Source organism: Mya arenaria, chromosome 3 (genome assembly GCF_026914265.1).
Source record: "Mya arenaria isolate MELC-2E11 chromosome 3, ASM2691426v1".
NCBI lineage: Eukaryota > Metazoa > Mollusca > Bivalvia > Myida > Myidae > Mya > Mya arenaria.
The window spans coordinates 72,767,057-72,792,745 of NC_069124.1; the positions used below are offsets into that span (position 1 = coordinate 72,767,057).

At 36.8% G+C, this 25,689-nt stretch overlaps 1 protein-coding gene across 1 annotated transcript in view; it reads left to right on the forward strand.

The window, feature by feature from the left end:
• Positions 1-9,129: 9,129 nt before the first annotated feature.
• LOC128228522 (insulin gene enhancer protein ISL-1-like) overlaps positions 9,130-25,689 on the forward strand; it is a 42,834-nt gene continuing 26,274 nt past the window's right edge. The window contains exons 1-2 of the mRNA XM_052939874.1: positions 9,130-9,313; positions 9,904-10,221. The gene's annotated coding sequence lies outside the window, so the exon portion shown is untranslated. The remainder of the gene's footprint in view (positions 9,314-9,903; positions 10,222-25,689) is intronic.

The window sequence follows — 25,689 nt, forward strand, 5'->3', positions numbered from 1 at the left end:
GTACAAGTCAGAAAGCAAGATGAATAAGTCAGAAAGCGAGATGTACAAGTCAGAAAGCAAGATTTACAACTCAGTAAGCAAGATAAACAAGTTAGAAAGCAAGATGTACAAGTCACAAGTCAGAAAGCAAGATGTACAAGTAAGAAAGCAAGATATGCATGTCAGAAAGCAAGATGTGCAAGTAAGAAAGCATGTACAAGTCAGAAAGCAAGATATACAAGTCACAAGTCAGAAAGCAAGATGTACAAGTCAGAAAGCAAGATATGCAAGTCAGAAAGCAAGATGTACAAGTGAGAAAGCATGTACAAGTAAGAAAGCATGTACAAGTCAGAAAGCAAGATGTACAAGTCAGAAAGCAAGATGTACAAGTGAGAAAGATGTACAAGTGAGAAAGATGTACAAGTGAGAAAGCAAGATGTACAAGTGAGAAAGATGTACAAGTCAGAAAGCAAGATGTACAAGTGAGAAAGATGTACAAGTGAGAAAGATGTACAAGTCAGAAAGCAAGATGTACAAGTGAGAAAGATGTACAAGTCAGAAAGCAAGATGTACAAGTGAGAAAGATGTACAAGTGAGAAAGATGTACAAGTGAGAAAGCATGTACAAGTAAGAAAGCATGTCCAAGTCAGAAAGCAAGATGTACAAGTGAGAAAGATGTACAAGTCAGAAAGCAAGATGTACAAGTCAGAAAGCAAGATGTACAAGTGAGAAAGATGTACAAGTCTGAAAGCAAGATGTACAAGTCAGAAAGCAAGATGTACAAGTCAGAAAGCAAAATTTACACGTCAGAAAGTACAAGTAAGAAAGCAAGATTTACAAGCAGAATTTGCAGGTCAGAATGCAATATGAAATTTTTGCGTCAATACCTTACCATAATTGTATTAAACTTGGATAAATTGTCCAATAAGCATTTCGACTAACTTGGACCAAATCAAAGAATTCACCAGTGTTTTACAATTGACTGGTGCAGACGATTTTATATAAGTTATTCACTCTGGCAAACATGTCTTCCCTCACTAAGTGTACCAAATACGGAAAGACGTTCGAAATTGAAAATATTGTTTCAGACCAAACAGAAAAGCCATGACAAAATTATAACTTTAAATGCAGTATGGCGGCAATAGAGCAATTCTCCCATTAATAAAAGTTTAGAGATTAAGAACATTCTTGGATAATACTAATATCGAAATACACATAAGAAATTGGTTGAGACATGTGATGGAAAAGAGTACGAGCGAAAGAAGGTTGATCACCAGTGTAATAATGTGATTGAAACTTGAGCAGAAGACTCAGCATCCTGCACGCATACGTACACGGATATTTAATATGATGGTGTTAATGTTAATGTAAGGTATGACACTGAATAGGGGGATTCAACTCCATGTTAAGAGCACAGTGGCCTTGAATTTAACTAAAGGAGTTAAAAGTCACAAGGGTCAAGTTCAAACAAACACCAAGGAAGAGACCAACATCACCACAAAACAATAAACATTATCTGAGACACATGACACCACAAGACAACAAACATTATCTGAGGCACAAAACGTCACAACACAACAAACATTTTCTGAGACACTAACACCACAAGAAATCAAACATAATCTGAGACACATAACACCACAAGACAACAAACATTATCTAAGACACATAACACCACAAGACAGCACACATTATCTGAGACATACAATTCCGTAAGACAACAAACATTATCTAAGACACGTAACACCACAAGACAGCACACATTATCTGAGACATACAACTCCGTAAGACAACAAATATTATCTAAGACACGTAACACCACAAGACAACAAACATTATCTGAGACACAAAACGTCACAACACAACAAACATTTTCTAAGACACTAACACCACAAGAAATCAAACATAATATGAGACACATAACACCACAAAACAACAAACATTATCTAAGACACATAACACCACAAGACAGCACACATTATCTGAGACATACAATTCCGTAAGACAACAAACATTATCTAAGACACGTAACACCACAAGACAGCACACATTATCTGAGACATACAACTCCGTAAGACAACAAATATTATCTAAGACACGTAACACCACAAGACAACAAACATTATCTGAAACACATAACTCCACAAGACAGCAAACATTTTCTGAGACACATAACTCCACAAGACAACAAACATTATCTGAGACATACAACTCCGTAAGACAACAAACATTATCTGAGACACCCAACACCACAAGACAACAAACATTACCTGAGACACACAACACCACAAGACAACAAACATTACCTGAGACACACAACACCACAAGACAACACACATTTTCTGGGAGATACAACACCACAAAACAACACACATTATCTGAGACACAAAACACCACAAGACAACACACATTTTCTGGGAGATACAACACCACAAAACAACACACATTATCTGAGACACAAAACACCACAAGACAACATACATTATCTGAGACACCCAACATCACAAGACAACGCACATGTTCTGAGACACACAACACCACAAGACAAAAAAACATTATCTGAGATACATAACGCCACAAAACAACACACATTTTCTGAGACACTAACACCACAAGACATTAAACACTATATGAGACACAAAACGCCACAAAACACCAATCATTTTCTGAGACACATAACAACATAAGACAACACACTTTATCTGAGACACATAACACAAGACAACAAACATTATCTGAGACACAAAACACCACAAGACAAAAAACATTATCTAAGACACATAACTCCACAAGACAGCAAACATTATCTAAGACACACAACACCACAAGACAACAAACATTATCTGAGACACAAAACACCACAAGACAACAAACATTATCTAAGACACATAACTCCACAAGACACCAAACATTATCTGAGACACACAACACCACAAAATAACAATTATTATCTGAGATATATGAAACCACAAAACAACAAACATTATCTGAGACACATAACACCACAAGACAACACACATTTTCTGAGACACCCAACACAACAAGGCAACAAACATTATCTGAGATACCCAACACAACAAGACATCACACATTTTCTGAGACACACAACACCACGAGACAACAAACATTTTCTGAGACACACAACACCACGAGACAACAAACATTTTCTGAGACACACAACACCACAAGACAACAAACATTATCTGAGACACACATCACCACAAGACAACAAACTTTATCTGAGACACCCAACACCACAAGACAACACACATTTTCTGAGACGCACAACACCACGAGACAACAAACATTATCTGAGACACAAAACACCACGAGAAAACACACATTATCTGGACACCCAACACCACAAGACAACACACATTTTCTGAGACACCCAACACCACGAGACAAAAAACATTATCTGAGACACAAAACACCACAAGACAACAAACATTATCTGAGACACACATCACCACAAGACAACAAACATTATCTGAGACACCCTAACCCCCAAGACAACACAAATTATCTGAGACACCCTACACCACAAGACAACACACACTATCTGAGACACCCAGCACCACAAGACAACACATATTATCTGAGACACCCAGCATCACAAGACAACACACATTATCTAAGACACACAGCACTCGGTAAGCCTCGTTTCAGCAAAACACCCAGAACGAGGGTTGGGAGGAACTTTACTCGAGCGGCCATGGAAAATAATTATATTCTGTACTAGAATCAATATGTTCATTTAACTAATTATGTTTGTTTTAAACAGTATATTTACCATATATGCATTCTTATAAATTTATTTCAGTTTATGTTCTCGTGGCGGTTGTTTGATGCAATATGCTGGTAGTGAATATGTTTTACCCAGATATCATAACTGTATGCAGTTTTGACACTGAATAAATGTCCATTTCACTAGATGTGGATTGTAACTCGCGTCTCCCATCTTTGTTTAAACTTGTCATGGCTCCGTATTCATGGGTAATACATAAATAAACCTCATCGGAGTCAGCAACAACGCGACGGCAATGTATTGTAAACAAACAACATACTATCAACTTATATCAGATATATACACAACCTGTCAATAGATGAACCTAACCGGAGCATGAACCGTTGAACAATAACAACAATGATACATAAGAAACTGCAGGGACAAACAGAACAGTTAGCTCGGAGCATGTATGTAGGCGCAGTTGGGTCAGTTAATTCAGAGAGTGGCACATGAATCAGTCGGAAAAAGCCATTTCTCGGCATTTTAAAAGAAGAGAGTGTGACCTTGCTGTATATGTGCGCATTGTCTCTGGTTCCATGGTTGACAGTTTGAAATTAAATGACTTGAACTACATTTTTGCACAACAACGACACCGGCGACACCTTCAGGGTGGCGACGATATGACAATGCCTCGATTTTTATTTATTCTACTCATTTTTATTGTATATCATATGTATGGACCTGTTAATGGACATGTGATTTTATCTTTTTGAGATGAGAAATTTGCTATCAATGTTTCTTGTTGTAAAGTTAATGTTGTTTGTTGTTGTTTTCATGCCATGTTGCTAGGTATTGCAACGCATAATATAGCATCAGGTTTGTTTGGCCTATGCCATACGTATAGCTTTAATTTTACGGGTCAAATAACTTTTTCGCATGTCTATGTCTTGTTTATTAAAGCATACTGTTCCAGACAATAAAATCGCATTCAGGCCTTAAATAAGAATTACGCTTAATCGTTCAGTTTTGTAGTTTCACAACTTAACAGTTATGACGTCATAACTTGGTTCATTCATCGGAACACAGCAAAGATCAACTTTCAACAAAAACAGCAAATAAACTAAGCTTCTACGACGTAAGATATAGATGATGCATTTATTTAGTTACTGCCAAGAGAGAAATAACAAACGTATTAAACAGTACAAGACAAAGTTGATGAATATATGGCAAACTTACTTGTATTTCTGCGCATGCGCCTATTTTTGCAATGGGTATGTCGCGTGCTCCTGCATTGTTGTTCATCGGCTCGTGCCATTATTTCCCGATTGTCGCCAGGCCAGGGGACCTCTTGAGCGGCATCCATGATTAAATCGACTGAAAAGTCGTTGTCATTCAATTAACTGATGAGCTTTATTAATAAATCATGAACTAATTAATACATAGCGTGAATTTACGATAAGTTTATGGCAAACATTAAAGGCCATGTTGTCAATAGCATGGTCCTGTGTTCTTGAAACCATCCAGCGATTATTTAACGTCGTGTTGTTTTATGTTACCGTGAGATACATGGCCATGACGAGCTCAAATTATGATATGCTATAAACTATTACACAGCTTTACCGGTGCGAATTACGATCGTGTATAAAAATATTTTATCATTTGAAACTCTTTTGAGCTCTCCGAAGCAATATTTCTGTGTTCCCTCGGGGTCTGAAATTACGAGATCCGCCATACTGAGGAAGAACAGAATATTGTACTTGAATTCTCTAGAGTCTATTTCGATTGAGGAACTAATTTATCTTAGAAAATTTAAGTACACCAGTGTTCGCCAATAGCAAAATCTCGTTTAGAAGCTTTAGATTTGTCATTTATTTCTGCATCGGTCTCTATAAAAGCTGCATGTTTAATCATGCGTGGTGAGTTAACATCTCTTGCTTCATTATTGGCCCCTCACGAGACCTTCGTGCACGTGGATGTTTATGAAGGGCACGTGGCGACATTTGGACCTTCACACGCGCACAAACATTATTAGACTGCTAGGGGCTCCTATATTACAACATATTCGCATTTATTTCAAAATAACAAAGCACACATGCCAATAAATGTTGTCTTTTTATAGCTGACTTGTATTTCAGACACAACTTCAACTTAAGAAACACGATAACAAATGCATTGTCTTCAACTAGACAAGTGAGACTTTAAATTTGACCATGTTCCCACTCGCATGGCCATTATAACCTTTAGTATGATTGTAGATTCCTCGAATGAAAAAGTGCGTAATTTCCTATGTTTTTGAATGTGTATGAATGGAATACAGTAAGCAACACTATGCACATCGACACTGTTTGCAACACTATGAACATCAGCATCGTTACCAACACCTAGAATGGACATTCTTAGCAACATTATAAACATTAACATTGTAAGCAACACTTAATATGAATTTTGTAAGACATTCTATGCACATTTACATTGTAAGCAACACTGAACATGAATTATGAAAGCAACTCTATAAACATTTACATTGCTGGAAACACTTAACATGGACATTTTAGCACCACTATGATTTGGGCATTGCTAGAAACAATACAAACATAGTCACTGTAAAATCACTATGAACATGGAAATTGTTAGCAACAATATGAAGCATAGACATTGTGAGATACACTATAAGCATGGAAATTGTTAGCAACACTATAAGCATGGTCATTGTTAGCAACACTATAAGCATGGTCATTGTTAGCAACACTATAAGCATGATCATTGTTAGCAACACTATAAGCATGGTCATTGTTAGCAACACTTCAAGCATGGAAATCGGTAGAAACACTAGAAGCATGGTCATTGTTAGCAACACTATAGGCATGGTCATTGTTAGAAATACTATAAGCATGATCATTGTTAGCAACACTATAAGCATGGTCATTGTTAGCAACACTATAAGCATGGAAATTGTAAGGAGCACTATAAGCATGATCATTGTTAGCAACACTATAAGCATGGTCATTGTTAGCAACACTATAGGCATGGTCATTGTTAGAACCACTATAAGCATGGTCATTGTTAGCAACACTATAAGCATGGAAATCGGTACACACACTTTTCGTTATTAGCAACACTGTAAGCATGGTAATTGTCAGAAACACTGTAAACATTGTTATTGTTAGAAACACTACGAGCATGGTCATTGTTATAAACACTATAAGCATGGTCATTTTTAGAAACACTATGAGCTTGGTTATTGTTAGCAACACTATAAGCATGGTCATTGTTCGAAAAACTATAAGCATGGTCAGTGTTAGAAACACTTTGAGCTTGATCATTGTCAGAAACACTGTAAGCATGGTCATTGTTAGAAACACTATGAGCATGGTCATTGTTATAAACACTATAAGCATGGTCATTTTTAGAAACACTATGAGCTTGGTTATTGTTAGCAACACTATAAGCATGGTCATTGTTCGAAAAACTATAAGCATGGTCAGTGTTAGAAACACTTTGAGCTTGATCATTGTTAGAAACACTATAAGCATGGTCATTGTTAGAAACACTATAAGCATGGAAATTGTTAGAAACACTATAAACATGGTCATTGTAAGAAACACTATGAGCATGGGCATTGTTATAAACACTATAAGCATGGTCATTGTTTGAAACACTATAAGAATGGTCATTGTTAGAAATACTTTAAACAAAGTCATTGTTATAAACACTATGAGCATGGTCATTGTTAGAAACACTATAAGCATGGTCATTGTTAGAAACACTTTGAGCATGGTCATTGTTAGAAACACTGTAAGCATGGTCATTGTTGGAAACACTATGCGCATGGCCATTGTTAGAAACACTTTAAGCAAAGTCATTGTTAGAAACACTATAAACATGGTCATTGTTACAAATACTATCAGTATGGTCATTGTTAGAAACACTATGAGCATGGTCATTGTTAGCAACACTATAAGCATGGAAATCGGTAGAAACACTATGCGCATGGTCATTGTTAGAAACACTATAAGCAAGGACATTGTTAGCAGCAATATGAACATGGACTATGTTCAAACGCTGTAAGCATGGTAATTGTTAGAAACACTATAAACAAGGACATTGTTAGGAACAATATTAACATGGTCATTGTTAGAAACACTGTGAGCATTGGCATTGTTAGAAACACTATAAGCATGGTCATTGTTAAAAACACTGTGAGCATTGGCATTGTTAGAAATACTATAAGCATGGTCTGTGTTCGAAACATTATGAGCATGGTCAGTGTTCGAAACACTATGAGCAAGGTCATTCTTCGAAACACTTTAAACATGGTCAGTGTTCGAAACACTATGAGCATGGACATTGTTTGAAACACTATAAGCATGGTCTGTGTTCGAAACACTATAAGCATGGTCAGTGTTCGAAACACTATGAGCAAGGTCATTGTTTGAAACACTATAAACATGGTCAGTGTTCGAAACACTATGAGCATGGACATTGTAAGCAACAATATTAGCATGGAAATTGTTAGCAACAATATGAACTTGAACATTGTTAGAAACACTATAAGTATGGTCATTGTTATTAACACTATCAGCATGGATAAGCATGGATATTGTTAGAAACACTTTGAGCATGTACATTGTTAGCAACACTATGTATTGTCATTGTTAGCAGTACTTTGAGAATAACATTGTAATTAACAATGTGAACATTATTGTAAGCAACACTATAAACACAACATTGTCAGTATGGTCAGAATTAACAAATTCAGAATGGACACTCTTTTTGTTTAATCGTTGTAAGCATGACTTATTTCCAGAGGAAACAATTGGACACCGTAGAAGTCCTAAAACCGATAAGGTCATGGGTACAGCCAGAGCAATAACTGAAACATTACTTCCACGTCAAATTTAACTGACAGGAGGTGCAAATGGCCTTTCGCACTTTCCCGGACTGCTGGGCACTCTGGCTTCGAATTATCCCCCATTGGATCTCAGTAGAACCTTCTAAAAGCCGGTGGTAAAAGCAGCTAGTCTTGTATGGATTGTGACAAAACTGGCAATTTCAATAATGGCGGCTAATGGCGGGCGCAACATCTAGCCAGAGCCCTCCGTTTCTCTTCTGTAGCTGATCTCCATTTGTGCATTAAGCAAAATTACAATTTTCAATTACTTTAACTCATCGTCCATTATCAATCCTTTTAGATGATCGAGTTAAATCGATTTCTGATCTTTTTCTCGGTAAAATGCGAATGGTGTTGTGTTAAAATAACAGCAAAATCATGTTAAATGCTAAATGCCTCTCTTATGTAGATGGAAAAACGCAAAAATTGTTTTAAATGTTGGTGAATGATAGAATGCCTCTCAGTATTCTGTTAGATTCCATAAACGCGGTAGCATTTCTCGGAATACGTACATTTAAAAGTTACTTTGAATATATTTTGTGCAATTCACGTTTGGAGTACTCTCATGTTGTAATTGATACTTTGTGCTTAACTAGTTGTACTCTCCATTATACTATCGCGAAAATGGGCTTACATTAATGTTTGGAAAATAAGTATAGATGAATGTGAATCATTTGCAATAAACGTAAAATTAAAAACGTCATTTTTTCTAGGTAATTTTAGTAATAAAAAATTTGTCTCAAAATTGCAGAAGATAATCGCATGGTTACCGTTGGTGAACATTTGGTTCTTCAACAAATACTAATGGTTATTTATTTATAAGTGAATGTCATACTTAAGCAAGACGCTGATTTTAGTTTGTCTTGAAACATTATTATTTATTTTAAAATTAGTTTCAATATTTTGGTCCAATTTTCATGCTATTATTCACCAATTACTGATTGTTTCAACATTTAGTGTAATCGAAAAAATAACATAAATTATCTTTATTTACCAAATTAAATAAATTTATTTATTGTCATAAGTTTGAATTTTATTTACTTGTATTATTATTATTATTATTGAATTATTGTAATTGTAAACAAGTATATGAGGAGTCTCGAGTTCACTAATATTTTACAATATATGTCTGATTCTGACAGAATATAAAAATAATACGGTAGTAAAATAAATTGTGTAAATGGTGTTACTACAGTGTTGAAATAAAACAAAATCGTTAGCTTGTTACACAGTCTCTACCAATGGCTTCTAGCAACTTCGTCATTTCATTTTGTAATATTGTTTCTTTCGGTGAAATTGATAGGGGTGTACATAATTCTGAATAGTAAGGACTCATTCCTAAGGAAACCATTCTATTTTCGAAATATTTATATTTAAAACAAGTTATGCTAAAACGCATATCGAGAGTAGAAAACGTTTTACATTAAACATATGGTTTTATAATTAAATGTTATACAGTTGATGTGTTATTTCATGTGTGTGTATGTGTGTGTGTTGTATCAACTATAATGCGGATATTCAGGACAGGGATATTAACGGTGGACGTTTCCACAGCGCGTGCCTACGCTTCCAGAAATTTGGTTACAATGATCAAAACCGAGTTCTGGCCGGGACTGGAAAGGTACGTCGTTTCCTGATTTATTTCTATCTATTGACTAAATGTTAATATATTCAGGTGTCAAATATTATATTAAATTGAGTAATATTTGTATGTGAAATATTGCGTGGCAAATGTAAAGGTTTGGTACTGTAGACGGAACCACATGATTCAAATAAAACACGCACAAGAATGCTATACGCAAACCACTGGCCTAGCTTGATCTGGCCAGTAGACCTATGCGATTGGCTGCTAGGTCTGTACGAGTTGACGCCCTCTAGCAACAGTAACCAGCCCATTTCTGGCAATCATGTCTTGTCTCTGGAAGCACCAGAACGTTTTCGTGGATTATATATTTTCTGACATTTGTTGCTTTTAGTAAAAATCGATGTGAGACTCAAGTCTCCATGATATAAAATCCGTAACCATGGTTACTAATGCATTTTGTCTCTTAAATTGGACCATTGATGAAGCGTTGGGACATAAGAGCTGTTTTCCTTTACTTTTCTCTGCTTTAAAACGGCGATATATCAACAGAGGCAAAAAACTGGAGCGCAACACAATACTTGAGAGTCGCGTTAGTGGAGTGTGCCTGTTGTGTTTCCACGGCGATCCCTGGCTCTTGTGCCACTCCTGAATGGCAACTGTTGAAGTTTAAGGGTGCGTTTACACGAATGCTTGATACTAATGTGTCATCAAAATTAACGTTGTACAAGGTCTGGAAAATACCTTAGAAGGCCTCTCGTAACTGAAGATTACAGTATACATGTAGTTTTAAACAGGCCTGGGCAGCTCATATGTTACGTGATGATAGAATATGAGACAGTAAAATTTGCAAAATTAAGCCAAAATATCGTAAAATGGAATTGCGGTGAAATTAGAGACTGTTTTTTCCAAAAGCATACCAATTCACTCGCCCCTTTTCTCCATTACTATACAATTCAATTAAACTTCATTGATCCAATAAGAAAAAACTATGAGCATGTTCACACAATCACATTCAGTTCAAAGAATGAGTATTCAGTGTCTGAAGTCATGCATGCCTGCATTGAGGTAATCCTATACTGTGCCTTTACTAAAAAAACGTTATGTTAATTTTAAATGAAATTCAAAAAACATTTGGTCTATGCATTTCATAATAACATGAAAACACGCCCAATAAACTTGCCAAAATGTTAATGATCAGCTGCTGGACGTCCTTGACCTTATGCTATATAAACTAACGAAAGACCGATAACACTTTAAATTCAAGATTTCAGGATTTCCTTTTTGAAATTGTGAATCTAAAATCGTGAAATCGTGACATTATAAAGTTTAAATCATAAAATCGTGCATTAGGTGAAGTTAAAATCGTGAAATCGTGACTAATTGTGAAATCGTAACACGGTTTAAAACGTGAAATAATGAATTCGTCAAGTTGAAATCGTAAATTCGTCAAGTTGGAATCGCGAAATCGTGAAATTATTAAGGGGAAATAACGAAATATTAAATTTAAAATGCATTCTGAAAGCATACAAGAAGACTTATAGCCTTATTAAGTTCGTGTGTTTTATAAGGGCATTTACTTTTTCATAACAGTTGGAAAAGTAATTCCAAAACTGTTCTTTGTGCAATACTCAATGAATTCAACATAACGAGGCTTTATATAGAGTTGTATAGCATAAAATATGAGTGCAACGAACGTATCAAGGCTCCCTCGATGCAATATCATCCAATGCTCCAACGCCATGAACCTCATTCTCGTTAAACTGCTCAAACGCCATTGACCCAACTCTCGTTAAACTGCTCCAACGCCATTGACATAACTCCCGTTAAACTGCTTCAACACAATGGACCTAACTCTCGTTAAACTGCTCCAACGCCACGGACCTAACTCTCGTTAAACTGCTCCAACGCCATTGACATAACTCTCGTTAAACTGCTTCAACACAATGGACCTAACTCTCGTTAAACTGCTCCAACGCCACGGACCTAACTCTCGTTAAACTGCTTCAGCGCCATTGACATAACTCTCGTTAAACTGCCCCAACGCCATGGACCTAACTCTCGTTAAACTGCTTCAGTGCCATTGACACAACTCTCGTTAAACTGCTTCAACGCCACGGACCTAACTTTCGTTAAACTGCCCCAACGCCATGGACCTAACTTTCGTTAAACTGCTCCAACGCCACGGACCTAACTTTCGTTAAACTGCCCCAACGCCATGGACCTAACTTTCGTTAAACTGCTCCAACGCCATTGACCCAACTCTCGTTAAACTGCTTCAACGCCATTGACCCAACTCTCGTTAAACTGCTCCAACGCCATTGACCCAACTCTCGTTAAACTGCTCCAACGCCATTGACCCAACTCTCGTTAAACTGCTTCAACGCCATTGACATAACTCCCGTTAAACTGCTCTAGCGCCATTGACCTAACTCCGGTTAAACTGCTCCAACGCCATTGACCTAACTCCTGTTAAACTTCTCCAACGCCACGGACCTAACTCCCGTTAAACTGCTCCAACGCCATTGAACTAACTCCCGTTAAACTTCTCCAACGCCACGGACCTAACTCCCGTTAAACTGATCCAACGCCATTGACCTTACTCTCGTTAAACTGCTCCAACGCCACGGACCTAACTCCCGTTAAACTGCTCCAACGTCATGAACCTCATTCTCGTTAAACTGCTCCAACGCCATTGACTTTACTCTCGTTAAACTGCTCCAACGCCACGGACCTAACTCCCGTTAAACTGCTCCAACACCATGAACCTCACTCCCGTTAAACTGCTCCAACGCCATGGACCTAAATCCCGTTAAACTGCTCCAACGTCATTGACCTTACTCTCGTTAAACTGCTCCAACGCCATTGACCTTACTCTCGTTAAACTGCTCCAACGCCATTGACCTTACTCTCGTTAAACTGCTCCAACGCCATTGAACTAACTCCCGTTAAACTGCTCCAACGCCATTGACATAACTCCCGTTAAACTACTCCAACGCCATTGACCTAACTCCCGTGAAACTGCTCCAACGCCATTGACATAACTCCCGTTAAACTACTCCAACGCCATTGACCTAACTCCCGTGAAACTGCTCCAACGCCACGGACCTTACTCCCGTTAAACTGCTCCAACGTCATTGACCTTACTCCCGTTAAACTGCTCCAACGTCATGGATATAACTCTTGTTAAACTGCTCCAATGTGAACTGACTGCTCTCGATGAGCCTGTTATGTTTCCTTTTATATGCTCAAGATGTTTCAAGTAGAAGTCGTTCGTATAATGTAGAGAAAAATGCCTTGAATGGATTTCGTTTTCATTACACCAGATAGTGAATATTTAACGCCTTAGCGCATTGTCCGAGTATTGAAATGGTCATAACCCAATTCTAAAACGATTTCATAAGCTTGCCTTCCACACCCGCTGTACCGATGTAGACCCTTAAAAGGTCTTTGCCGTTTTCGAAATCGTTTCTCGTGCAGACTTCACTATGATTTACGATGAATGGTTTGTGAATAAAATGATAATGTTTCCCGTTTTCATTTTCCAGCTTTGATGGCCCCTTCCTTTGGCTATTAATGACATAATAATTGATAGTTTATTGACTGCGTTGATGTAGGGAACGAAATGTGACTGAGCTAGATTACCGAATTGAAGTCTTAGAACGCCTTATGCCTCCACGACTTTGTATTCTTGTTGAACACATAGGGTCGGTGCAGCTTCTGCGTTGTTTAAAATTCCAGGAGAATCAAACGCAGAGGCCTGACCACAACATGTTGATGATGACGAGCTGGTAATACAACAATAGTTTACTGTACTTCCCTGCGTTAAGGTTAAAACACAAACACAAAGTAGCCTCTGTTGAAGGTGATCTGTGGGATCATATTCGTCAGATTGATTTTTTAGTTTCGTTCCATGTTACAACTTTACGATTAAGACATCCACATGTCTAACTCTAATAAATTTTAATGGCAAGTCAACACCTATAAAGCTCGGTAGTAATTGTCTTTCTTTTTTTGTTGTGTTCGCAAATGTTAGGAGGATTATTGTTTGTGCTCAGGAAACTAAGACCGAACTTGTTAACTCATATACCAATGGAAAAAAAAAATACATGTGATATTTTTTTAGGAAGAGGTACAAAATGTTGATGTTCAACATGAAGATATTAAAATGCCATGAATACAGTGTTTGTGTATTGAGATAAATACTACTCTTGTCTAAAGCTCACAGTCTCAGTGCAATTTTGATGTTTCTTAAAGTTGAATTCCACGGTAAAGCTCACAGTCTCAGTGCAATTTTGATGTTTCTTAAAGCTGAATTCCACGGTAAAGCTCACAGTCTCAGTGCAATTTTGATGTTTCTTAAAGCTGAATTCCACGGTAAAGCTCACAGTCTCAGTGCAATTTTGATGTTTCTTAAAGCTGAATTCCACGGTAAAGCTCACAGTCTCAGTGCAATTTTGATGTTTCTTAAAGTTGAATTCCACGGTAAAGCTCACAGTCTCAGTGCAATTTTGATGTTTCTTAAAGCTGAATTCCACGGTAAAGCTCACTTATCAAACCATGTGGTCTGTGCAGGCGCCCCTTGATTAATGTCGTACAACAGATAAAACACATGAACCTTGGACGTTACCCAACAGTTAGTGTTATCTTAATATATATATTATAAAAATCAGACCTTTTCTAAAACTATCAAAGAAAGCTTTGAACAAAACTTGAAAAAAACAAAGATGCAACACATCAAAGAATGCGTCATAAAAACAATAAGAACTATCCATAGTAACATATCAAACAAATATAATGTTTACCTCTCTTAAATCTAAAATGAAAATGAAAATAAATCTTTAAAGATTTTTCATAGTTTCACATAACGTTGTTCTTCATTAATGTATGTTAATGATAGTGTCTAAGATTCTATAGTGTCATTTGTGTTACAAGTTTCATCTCCCAACTTCATGAGCAGGAAGACAACTCAAGACTACTGGGGTTTTGCTTAATGCATAGTCATGGATGAACATCTTCCAGTTTGCACCCACTGCCATGCTCTCTTCTTCATCTTTATCTCCTGGGCAGCCCTCGTTATTTCTCTTCGCTTATAAATAAGACAGGAAGATTTGTTATAGAAAGTGTTCTTATCAAAACATAGTCCCTATCTTCATTCCCCAATCTAGTAATAACTGTTAAGATATTTTGGTTTAATTCTACATTAGGTTAGGACGATGGAAAGATATTGAGTATCGGTTAACAATTTCTTCCTGTCTACTTTAGTCTTGTTTTTCTAACATTCTACTATTCTTCTTTTTCGAAATAATGTGTCCTGTATATTTGGAATGCTGAATATTTCTGCTAAATGCTTAAAATTGATATGTTTCATATTTTTTACATTTTACAATTTTCTTTTCGCAAAGAACTAAAAATACTGTAGGACGTCATCAGCAAAAAGTATGGCGTGGACATTATGTCTGGAATTATGGTTTGACCTAGATTAATCAATCAAATTGCAAGGTAGCTTTCACCTTACCAATGGCTACATCGCAATCATTTTCTAAGTTTGTTCGCATTCTTTCTTTTTTTTCTTGTTTGTGTGAGAATGTTTCCTGTTCTATGCGTCATTGTCTTTCATCGGAGTCGCTGGAGGCACCATCTTTACAACTTCCTAGTTCATTTGCTTTCGGTTTTAGGCAGCATGATGTATAAATTGTTTGACCACATTCCTTGCTATCTTCAGAAATCTTCGACTTCTCTTCGTCTTTACTGATGCATTTGCGTTGGCGGTGGTATACATAGGTCTTCAACTTCTTGTGATTTATATGAATTCCCCAATTGGTATTTTGGTGACATCAATCTCGATTTATCACATGCTTACCTTTGTTTTCCATGTAATACACCCATTACGAATATTTTTATCTTACACATGTGTAAGATAACCTATCAGACATTTCTATTGGTCAGACTAATCACACGCAACCTAGATATCCCTCCGCATTGTTTGTAAACAAAATGGTTTAAATGCCAACAAATACTTACCGTAATAATGAAGCTGTAAGACTTCCGGGAGAGAAATGGCTAACGAATCATAGTGCCAGAAAGCATCTTGTACAAAAACTTTCTGATAACAATGTTCCGCCAACCAGATAATGCAGATTACTAGTCACAGAAATATCCAGTCAGTCAACAAATACAGCCACAATAGTGACAAACACCACAAGAACATTTCAAACATCTCCATCTTGACCAACACAAGCTATATGCAATCAATACCATTTGCTTGCCGATTTAATTAGCTGTCGGTTACCGAAAACACAAATACGAATTCCGCAGCACAGACATCTCATTACACATCCCATGGCTGCTAGAACATCATGTTCTCTGGAAACATTCCTGGTGGAAATTAACTTTTTCAACATCAACATCCATGCAGTACAGAGTAAGGCTTCGCCGTTGTCATCTGCATGTTGTGAAACACCATGTACACCAAGAAAACGCTGCAAAATCATCGTAGAAAGCGACAGCGAATAACTTTTAAATCCGTGCACACAGTAAAACTTGACAGACCGATGTAGGTCACATAAACCGCGTAAATGCATGTACTCTGAGTGTGACGTCACCAAATTGTGTACTTATTGGTTTTTTTTGGTTAAAATCGTTCGTTATTCATGTTGTTGGATATTTTACTACACATTTTTATATTTGTGACTTGTTAAGCGCTTTATCAGATTTTAAAACTTGATAACTGCTAGTTACTTTTGTCATTTTAATTTTGAACTATTTATATGGCGCATCGTTGACATTTTACTCTGAGTACTTTGGCTGTCAAACAATCGGTTCAGAAAGTGGAACTTAATTGGTAATAAAAACACCGTTTTAAGCATGTGATAAAACAGATCTGGCACTCGTTGTCATTTAATTCAAGAATTTTATTAAACTCGTCCATGAAAGTTGTTAGTAAGCTCGCCAGAGGCTCGCTTACTAACAAATTTCATGAACTCGTTTAATAAAATCTTGTATTAAATGACAACTCGTGTCAGATCCTATATAACTCTGATTCGTTGTGTAGGTCTGCCTGTACTTTTATTGGAGTGTGTGTAAAGCTTGGTGTAAATTCTAAGTAAATTCATTATTCTGTTGTATTCAATTCATATACTAGTAAGTTTCTCATTGCTAATGCATTGATACACACTGAAAGTAGTTCTTCAGTTTCCCTCATTACTCTGTTCTACATAGCCACGATACTACTATTCTAAAAAAAATTGCTCCTTCTGATCGTGTTGTTGCTAGTATCTGACCTGGTACCAGGGAACTTGTATCTCTTTCAGCAACCTTCTGATATGACTTCATCAAATATCTGCCAGTTACTGAACTGATGCTCTGTTATTTCTACACAGTCTATGCACATTTGAATCTTCATCGTGAATTGTCTGCAGTGGTTATAGATGTTCTCTCTGATGTAATAACATGCTTCCGAGAATAAACGAGGCTTGCTTTTGTACTTCACTCGGTTTCAGGTTCATGAACGATATCAGTTTTTTTTCTTGATATCTTTTCTTCGTTTTGTAGTTTCTTCATGGGACGCTTTTTGCATGCCAGTAGTATTGGTATAGTATGCTTGGTTCTTTATCTGTAATTTATTGGTTGTTCTGATGCCGGGTAGTTTCTTAAGTTTCTTAAATTCCTCCAATTGATCTGGCTTGACCAACTTAAGTTCAGAAATCTATATTGTGTTTCGTCGACTCACTACGTGTTGTAGCCTAACGATGATTTTAACGATATTTACACAAAATAAACTCAATCATGCATGTTTATTGTGTTCTAGTTCTACGAATCCTCGAGCATCTGCTGTTGGCTCTAGCGTTAGCATTTCGTCATATCAACCTATCTCAAAGCTCACGTCAAGTTGTTATTATGATTCATTTTCATCCAGTATGGCTTTGTTTTAATAATTCCAATTACTCCCGTTTATGTTAGTGATTTAAATATTGCAAAAACAGGCGCACACGATTGATAAATTTGGTAATTTTAACGCATCCTATTGTCGTCAACCCCTGTCAAAAGACGTCAACAAAAACATCCTTTAATATTTACGTCACAGACGAAAGTACCGGTGAAAGATTTCCGATTGCTACTTATACCAAATATGACATAAATACATGCTAGATCATACAAAAGGTTAACGCAACATAGACGTAAGCATTGCTGCGCGAATGGCTATCGCCAGGCCCACTATTTACAGGGCCTACATGTCGCCCGCGTTCATGTTGACTGGAGCTTATCGATTGAATCATGTATGGTGATGAAAGAGATCAGGACTTTTAAACAACAGCGGCTCATAATTACAAAGTTAAATAGCATTCAAGTGTAGCAAGTATCGTCACAAACAACAGTAAAGGCGTTTAAATTGAATGATTGCTTAAAATCTGAAATATGAGTCGAGTCTACCAATGCTTCATTCAAGACTTTGTCATCAAAACATTGCTAACAGTTTCAGCACCATCGTCATCAACACATCTTTTGCTGCTTACATGAGTAAAGTTAAAGACACTTCCATGACCAGACTATTTTGCAGGTAACCTCACCCTCAGTCCTTAGATTCTGAGTCTGTACCACTGGCTGCATCTTCAGTACATGAAAAAGGTTTCAAAAGGTTGGACCAAACGTTTGACTGAAATAAATTGTGCACCTGTCATAACAGCTGACCCGTCAATCACCTAATTGCCTTTAGTAGCTGATTTACTGTGTGGATAAAACCGATGTCTCCACTTGAGACATGAGACGGGCTGTGTTGATACCCTAACCATGAAAGACTTATTCGTATACGTATCGGTAGGGTCAGTAACAAGACCACTAGGTCTGGTGTAAGAAAAGCTCCGTCTAGATGTTGTAAATTACTTTGTCGCGAATTGCATTTCCAACCCCAAAAGCAACCCCAAAGTATGTCTCCATGTGATCTTGCTGAACATCAAGTTCCATCCGAACACATCCGAACACATCATTCATAACTACTGTTGTTGAATAAAAGCGTTTTTCATTTTTATAAGCGCCATTGACCTTGATCACATAAACACGAAATGCAATTTCATCAATGCACATCATTCAGAAAACAAGTTATTAAGCGGAACAGTTTTCTAATTTTAGAAACAGCGACTTTGACAATGGCACCACCAGTCCAAGATTCAACTGCAAGCTGGGTCACCACATGAGCTTGCTATACACCGAGCTCCATCATTCGTATCTCAAGTTATTGCGCAAACACACCAGTTTGACCACAACCTACCCGCCCACCCATCCAATTATACGATATATATATACATTCTAATCAAAGCTGATAAATAAAACTTGTTACCGTGTCTAAAAATGAAGCAACACTTAAGTTTTATGTGAACTATTAGGAAACTATTCGTTTTTGAATAAGACATTTTACCAATCCATTTTCACTACACTTGTGAAAATTGTATTGCAACTGATATACTGAAATAAAAAAATAAAAAGTTTCTCCGAGAATTATTGTTAGGAGCGACTTATATTACTGAAACTTGTTAGGTATATATCCCATGCCGAGACGTACTTTGGAATTGTATGTGAGGTTGGTACGAACAAGATAAAGGTCAAGGTCGCTGTTTGTATTAAAGTACCAAACTCATAAATTCGTCCAAACATTCTGATTGTGCACGTTGAAAGACAGGTGTCCTCGCATGTTGTAGGAATGATCCGCTTTAAGCACTAGTCACGTTTAAAGATACGTTGTTCTTTCCTTATATCTTTCCAACTGAAGTTCTTCATAATCGCATTAGAAAGTCTGTGTTAAGATAACGAACGGGTTGCCTTAGCTTTCACTAGATCGATCTTGTACACACGATAATTTTTTTTATAATATATCTTTATAACCGCCCAAAACAATTAAGTCATGAGTTGATAGGTCGCCGTAATAGGTCGCCATGTTTAATTTTCAAGACACTGTAGAGGTTACGTTTTCTTCCTGATACTCATTTAACATGGCCAACATGGTTGCCTACATCATAGTTCATGTGAATCCCAACGCGGATCACGTCCAATCCCAACACGGATCACGTGCAATCCCAACACGGATCATGTACAATCCCAACACGGATCACGTGCAATCCCAACACGGATCACGTCCAATCCCAACACGGATCACGTCCAATCCCAACGCGGATCACGTCCAATCCCAACGCGGATCACGTCCAATCCCAACACGGATCACGTCCAATCCCAACACGGATCACGTCCAATCAAATGCTGGTTGTTTATGCACGTCTTTTGTTTAATAAAATAACGTCGTCTCAAGGTATAGCCATACTCGTAATGTCGGCAGTCATTCGGCGCTCTTCGGCCATTTTTATCGAAAACAACCTCGGATGTATATGAACGGTTTACAATGTCAGAATTCGGTACACTTTAACTACGCTGCAAGTAGATCGTGTAGTTATTTCAATTAAGCAGTAAGTAATGACTTAACTCTTTGGAATCATAATTATGTTTGCAATAATATACTTCACTGGCAATCACTTTAAACTTAGATCTACAAATACAAGCTAAAACACTACATTCAATTCATAATATAATTCAAAATTGTACGAACTACTTCTATTGATGTACTGGCATACATCCGAGATTGTTTTCGATAAAAATGGCCGAGGAGTTCCGAGTGGTCGGTAGCGGAATGTTGATATTGGCCTTCATTAAAACTTTTACACGTATCTCATGTGTAGGTTTGCCAGACGGGCCTGGTCTTTTACACGTACGGGTTTCAAAAAAGGGCAACTTAGTGCTGTATTTAGATATTCTTCCACGCATAGGCATGTTTTTCAAGTAGATTCAAACAATTGAGTATAGATTTAATTGAAGTTCCGGAAACGTTATGTTTTTGACGTCATCATTGCAACACAATTAATTGATACTTTTAAGCATAAAATACATATTATGTAGTTCGTGTTTTAATGAAAAATGGGAATGTTTAGTTAGTATTTGCTTCAGCGATGGATCTCAATTAAAGTCTTAGGAATTATAATTCTTTGTTCATTATGCCTGCGATTGTTCACAAAATATCAATAGCAGTTTCAATTATATCATAAAAAGTCATCTGGTAATTCTATAAAATGAATATGAAAGCATGGGTTGTTCCAGCAGTACCATGATAATGAAATAACCATATGACGAACATACTCAATGGAGCAAAACAAATACCTTTTCGTAGGATTCTAAAAACAGGCCCACGATGAGGAATATGCCATCAATAGAAAAACAATCTCTCCCCCCCCCCCACCCTTGTGGAAATATATGCCTGTTTGTTGGACTTGGCTCGTGTAGTGCGTATAGTTTATCAGTAACAATACGCGTGGGTGGTAAGGCCCGTACTCTGCCTTTAATAATTATCGAGTTATTGCCCTTTCATCGTTAGACTTAAATGGACGAGCGTTGATGTCCACGTTGGGGTGCTTTTGATAACATTACAAGTAGTGTTACTACAAAGCCGATAAAGGCTATGGAAACTTCATCATTAGCATTATTATGTTGCATTTATCAGAAACTTCTAATAAACAGTCTCATCATTATTAAACATTCAACATCTCTGCATGCATAACTCTGACTAAATAAAGTTTGAGTAATGCCCCGTTTTCGACTGAAAGTAAGCGCTAGGGTCTGACGTTTATACAAACTGTTATCATCGATGCATCCGAAATACTCCAGGAACTCGATGCAGTGAATGAAGTCGAACACATACAGATATCTACAAAACGTTTCCCCGAACGTTTTTAGAAATTATATCATCGAAAAGGCCGAGAGTCTATAAAATTTAAGAGTATTTATCTCCTTTCCGATGAACCTCAATTCAACTCTATAAAATCTGAGATACTTGGTATTAAAACAAAAGTTGGATCATTATTTTTTAGAAGTCAAATTCAAATGATATAACTGTGTTATTTCAGCCAATTAAGAAAACAATAATTGCCAATGTTTAGATAAGAATGATGGGGCTTTAATTTAACAACCATATGAACATCAGAAAACAATCAATCGTATCTTATCTGATAAAAAGCTTGACAATAATTGTTCAATATAACAGAACAGAAAAGAACAGAACACTTATTTAAGCTATAGCACGTACAGATCATCGTCATATAACTAAAGTACAAAAACCTAAACGTATATTATGAGTCGATTTTTTAATATAACATATTTGCATAAATTTCAGTTAATGTCAGGTTGTGTAACATCAAATCACAATCTGTAAAACTATAAATTCAAACATTATCAATTCTTTTAAAACACTGACATAAAATGGTTGGTATGTGATTTTAATGATAAGAGTGTGCTATAATTGTCCCGCTTGAACATAAACATTTGTAATTATGTTCCATGAATTATTAAGTCTTTACTATTACATGCATGTTAGGTCAAAAGAACTAGAGCACGCGATTGAAGGTAACTGGGTATACAGCGATGTTGATGAGGAAGAGGAGATAAAAACCTGATGTTCATGGACACAGTATCAAATGAAGATTTTGGAGGAATTATAAGCCAAAACCGCTGTTCATTTTTAGGGTGTTGAGCTCCTAAAAGTAAAATATCTGTATTATTTTATAATATATGAATGTAGAACAAAATAATAATTACAAAAGATATCCCAAATAATGCTTGGAAGGAGAGTTTTCTCTGGTTTTATTTTGCTGTAAAACGGTAAATACTAACTACACATTATTTCACGGTCTCGAAACTATACTATACTTCACCAAGTTTTGATAATTAATACATGTAAAGAAAGTTGTGATCGATTGTTATCTAAAATATTGTGTCAATTGATTGGTCATTGTTTTAGATATACGTATTTTTAAATGTTGGGAGATATAACAGATATGTCTCCATTTATATTCTGCAATTCCCATAACATACCATGCTTTCAAACATTCGCCATTTACACTTATATATGGTAGTTTTAAACATATGTATTTCATTCTACTTGTGGTGTTATTATCGTTAATATATTTCCGACGTCTAGTTTCAAAAAGTATCGGTGTACGCACAAACAGTGCAGTAGAACTCACTTTCCAGTGTCGCTGAAATGGACTAATTCCTGTAGCAGCTTGTAAAAATAAAAACGGGTTTCATATAATGACATTGACAAAGATGAGCTGAGTTTGAAGCTCGGGCAATTGGGCTAGAAGCGCTACTAATTGAGCTATATTGTCGACCGCAAACAACAATCCTTAAAGTTTATATCACCATTAAATAATCGGGTTCAAAAGAAGCATGGTTAACTTGGCTGTTTGCGTTGAGCGATTAGGTAGCTAGTTACCTAAGTCATAAACGCCATGCATCATGCATTTCCGAAGTTGTAAAATATCTCAAAACGGGCTCAAGCGTATGAAAAAAACATTGTAGGGTAAATGTCATCAGTTTTCATGGTTAATCCCAACAGAATAAGTACTCCATAGAATACATGTGCCATACAACTCAGTTGCACATTCGGTCAATTTATATGAACAGGAACAGAGATCAATAGGTAAAAGAAATAGTATTCTCAACTTTATGAATATTAGAATTACTCCAGCTTCAATAAGGTGCATCATGATATATGCATATTCTATATTATACCAATATACATAGGTTAATTGCTGTCTGCCAATCTTGATAATGTTGCGTCTATGAGCTAGAAGAAGCTGGTTTTCACAACAAGAGATAACCGTGATAGTGTCAGCACTCGTATCTCCGTCTGCGCAGGACGGATGACAATGTATCACTTATCATAACTGCTAATAATCAATATATCATTTTTCATTGTCCTCTTGTGGATTTCATAGTTCTGCCCGTACTTTATCGACGAAGAATTGCTGTCAATATTCATACCTAGATAAAACAAAAATGACGCCATTATAAAAATCTGTAATTCATTTGATCAATGATGGCGCGTGGCGAGATTCGTTTTTCGCAGACGGCAAACTTTACTGAAATCCCAAAAGACATTTTAAAAGTTTTGAGACATTTATGATAAGGTTTTACTAGTGTTTCTGCCATCTGTTCTGCTCTTGTCTTTCCATCTCAAATTATTTTCTGCTCACACATGTCAGAGGTTTACACGACAACGTTGAACAAGTTAATAATTATTATGATAGTATAAATTTACATTCGTTCGCGCGTTTGGTGCAGTATATGTTACACATGTTCAATAAAGTCGTCTATATAACGAAATTGTTGAAGGGTTGGAATAGCACAATGAGTATATGGATGTACTTGTCTGAGTTCTGAAGTTATTTTATGCCTTTTGGTGACAGTACCGAAACTCACTTCAGGGATTTACGTTTAATCTTTTTCTCGACATTATTCTAATGTAAATACAGTGAAACGTCCAAGAACAACGCATGCGCTGGCTTGTGTGTTTGTCTTCAGTAACCAGACTATCAACTCGAGTCGATTTTCCCATCGTTGTTTTATTTCAATTCCATGATTAAATACATCTTCCCAATCGAGCGGTTTAATCAAATTAAGTGAAAACATCGTAAATCGCGGCCCGTCTTTGCCGCCCGTTCATGCAGAAGACAAGTCCTCATGTCGTATGCTCGCGTGCCATTTCCCGCCATTATGGATGCACGATCAAAGGCCCTGTCCACGTGTCAGTGCGCTCGCCCAGAATTATTTTTTGCATGTTTCTCTATTAGGACTGAATAGCCACACAAGCTGAAATGAGAGTTATTGAATTCTTTTGACAAACAGATATGGTTTCAAAAATGTGTCCAGGAGTTATGTTTTCTCAATGGACCATTACTTCTATTACTGTATATGTGTCTCATTTGACATTAAATAATAAAGAACGAGGACGAGGATGACAACAGATATACTGAAATATACATCTTGGTGTAGGTGTGTGCTAGATATTTCTCATTTAGGTTTTCTGTTGTTTACTTGTTTACCTTCACTGGTATGAAAACAGAAACCAGCGAACTAAGTGTATTTACAAACATGTCAAGACGTTGGAAAAGTTGGGTGATTTTCAAACAAGCCACTTGTTCGAGCCCAAGTCTTGGGCTGTGTATAATAATTGGGCTTCTCTTGTCCCACTCGACGTCTTGCCGAGCTGAGAAAGTAGTCCCCGCAGTCAAATAATCCCTACCTAAGCATCAGATTTAAGAAACAAACATGGGGCTTAACAAATATTTTCCAAATCGTTCGTATCTTATCTGGCTGTTGTTCTGAAATCTCGTGATTTGTCACATTTTCACTTGGTTGGTTTGGTGAGAAGTTATCGTGATGACTGCTGCCATCTAGCGGGCTAAATTGCGATTGACCGTCGAGTGTTATCACTTGGAGCAAGAACGACACTTCACTCTGAAGAAGACCCTGAGAGATAACTTCTAATACTTACCATTGTTTTACACAAACTTTCCCTTCTATCTACTTCTTATCGAAAAAGAATAGCCATTTATTAGGACGAAATGGCGTTTTAACGAGATACGATGTCTACCACTAGAACCGAATAAGCCCGAATGTGGAGAACGC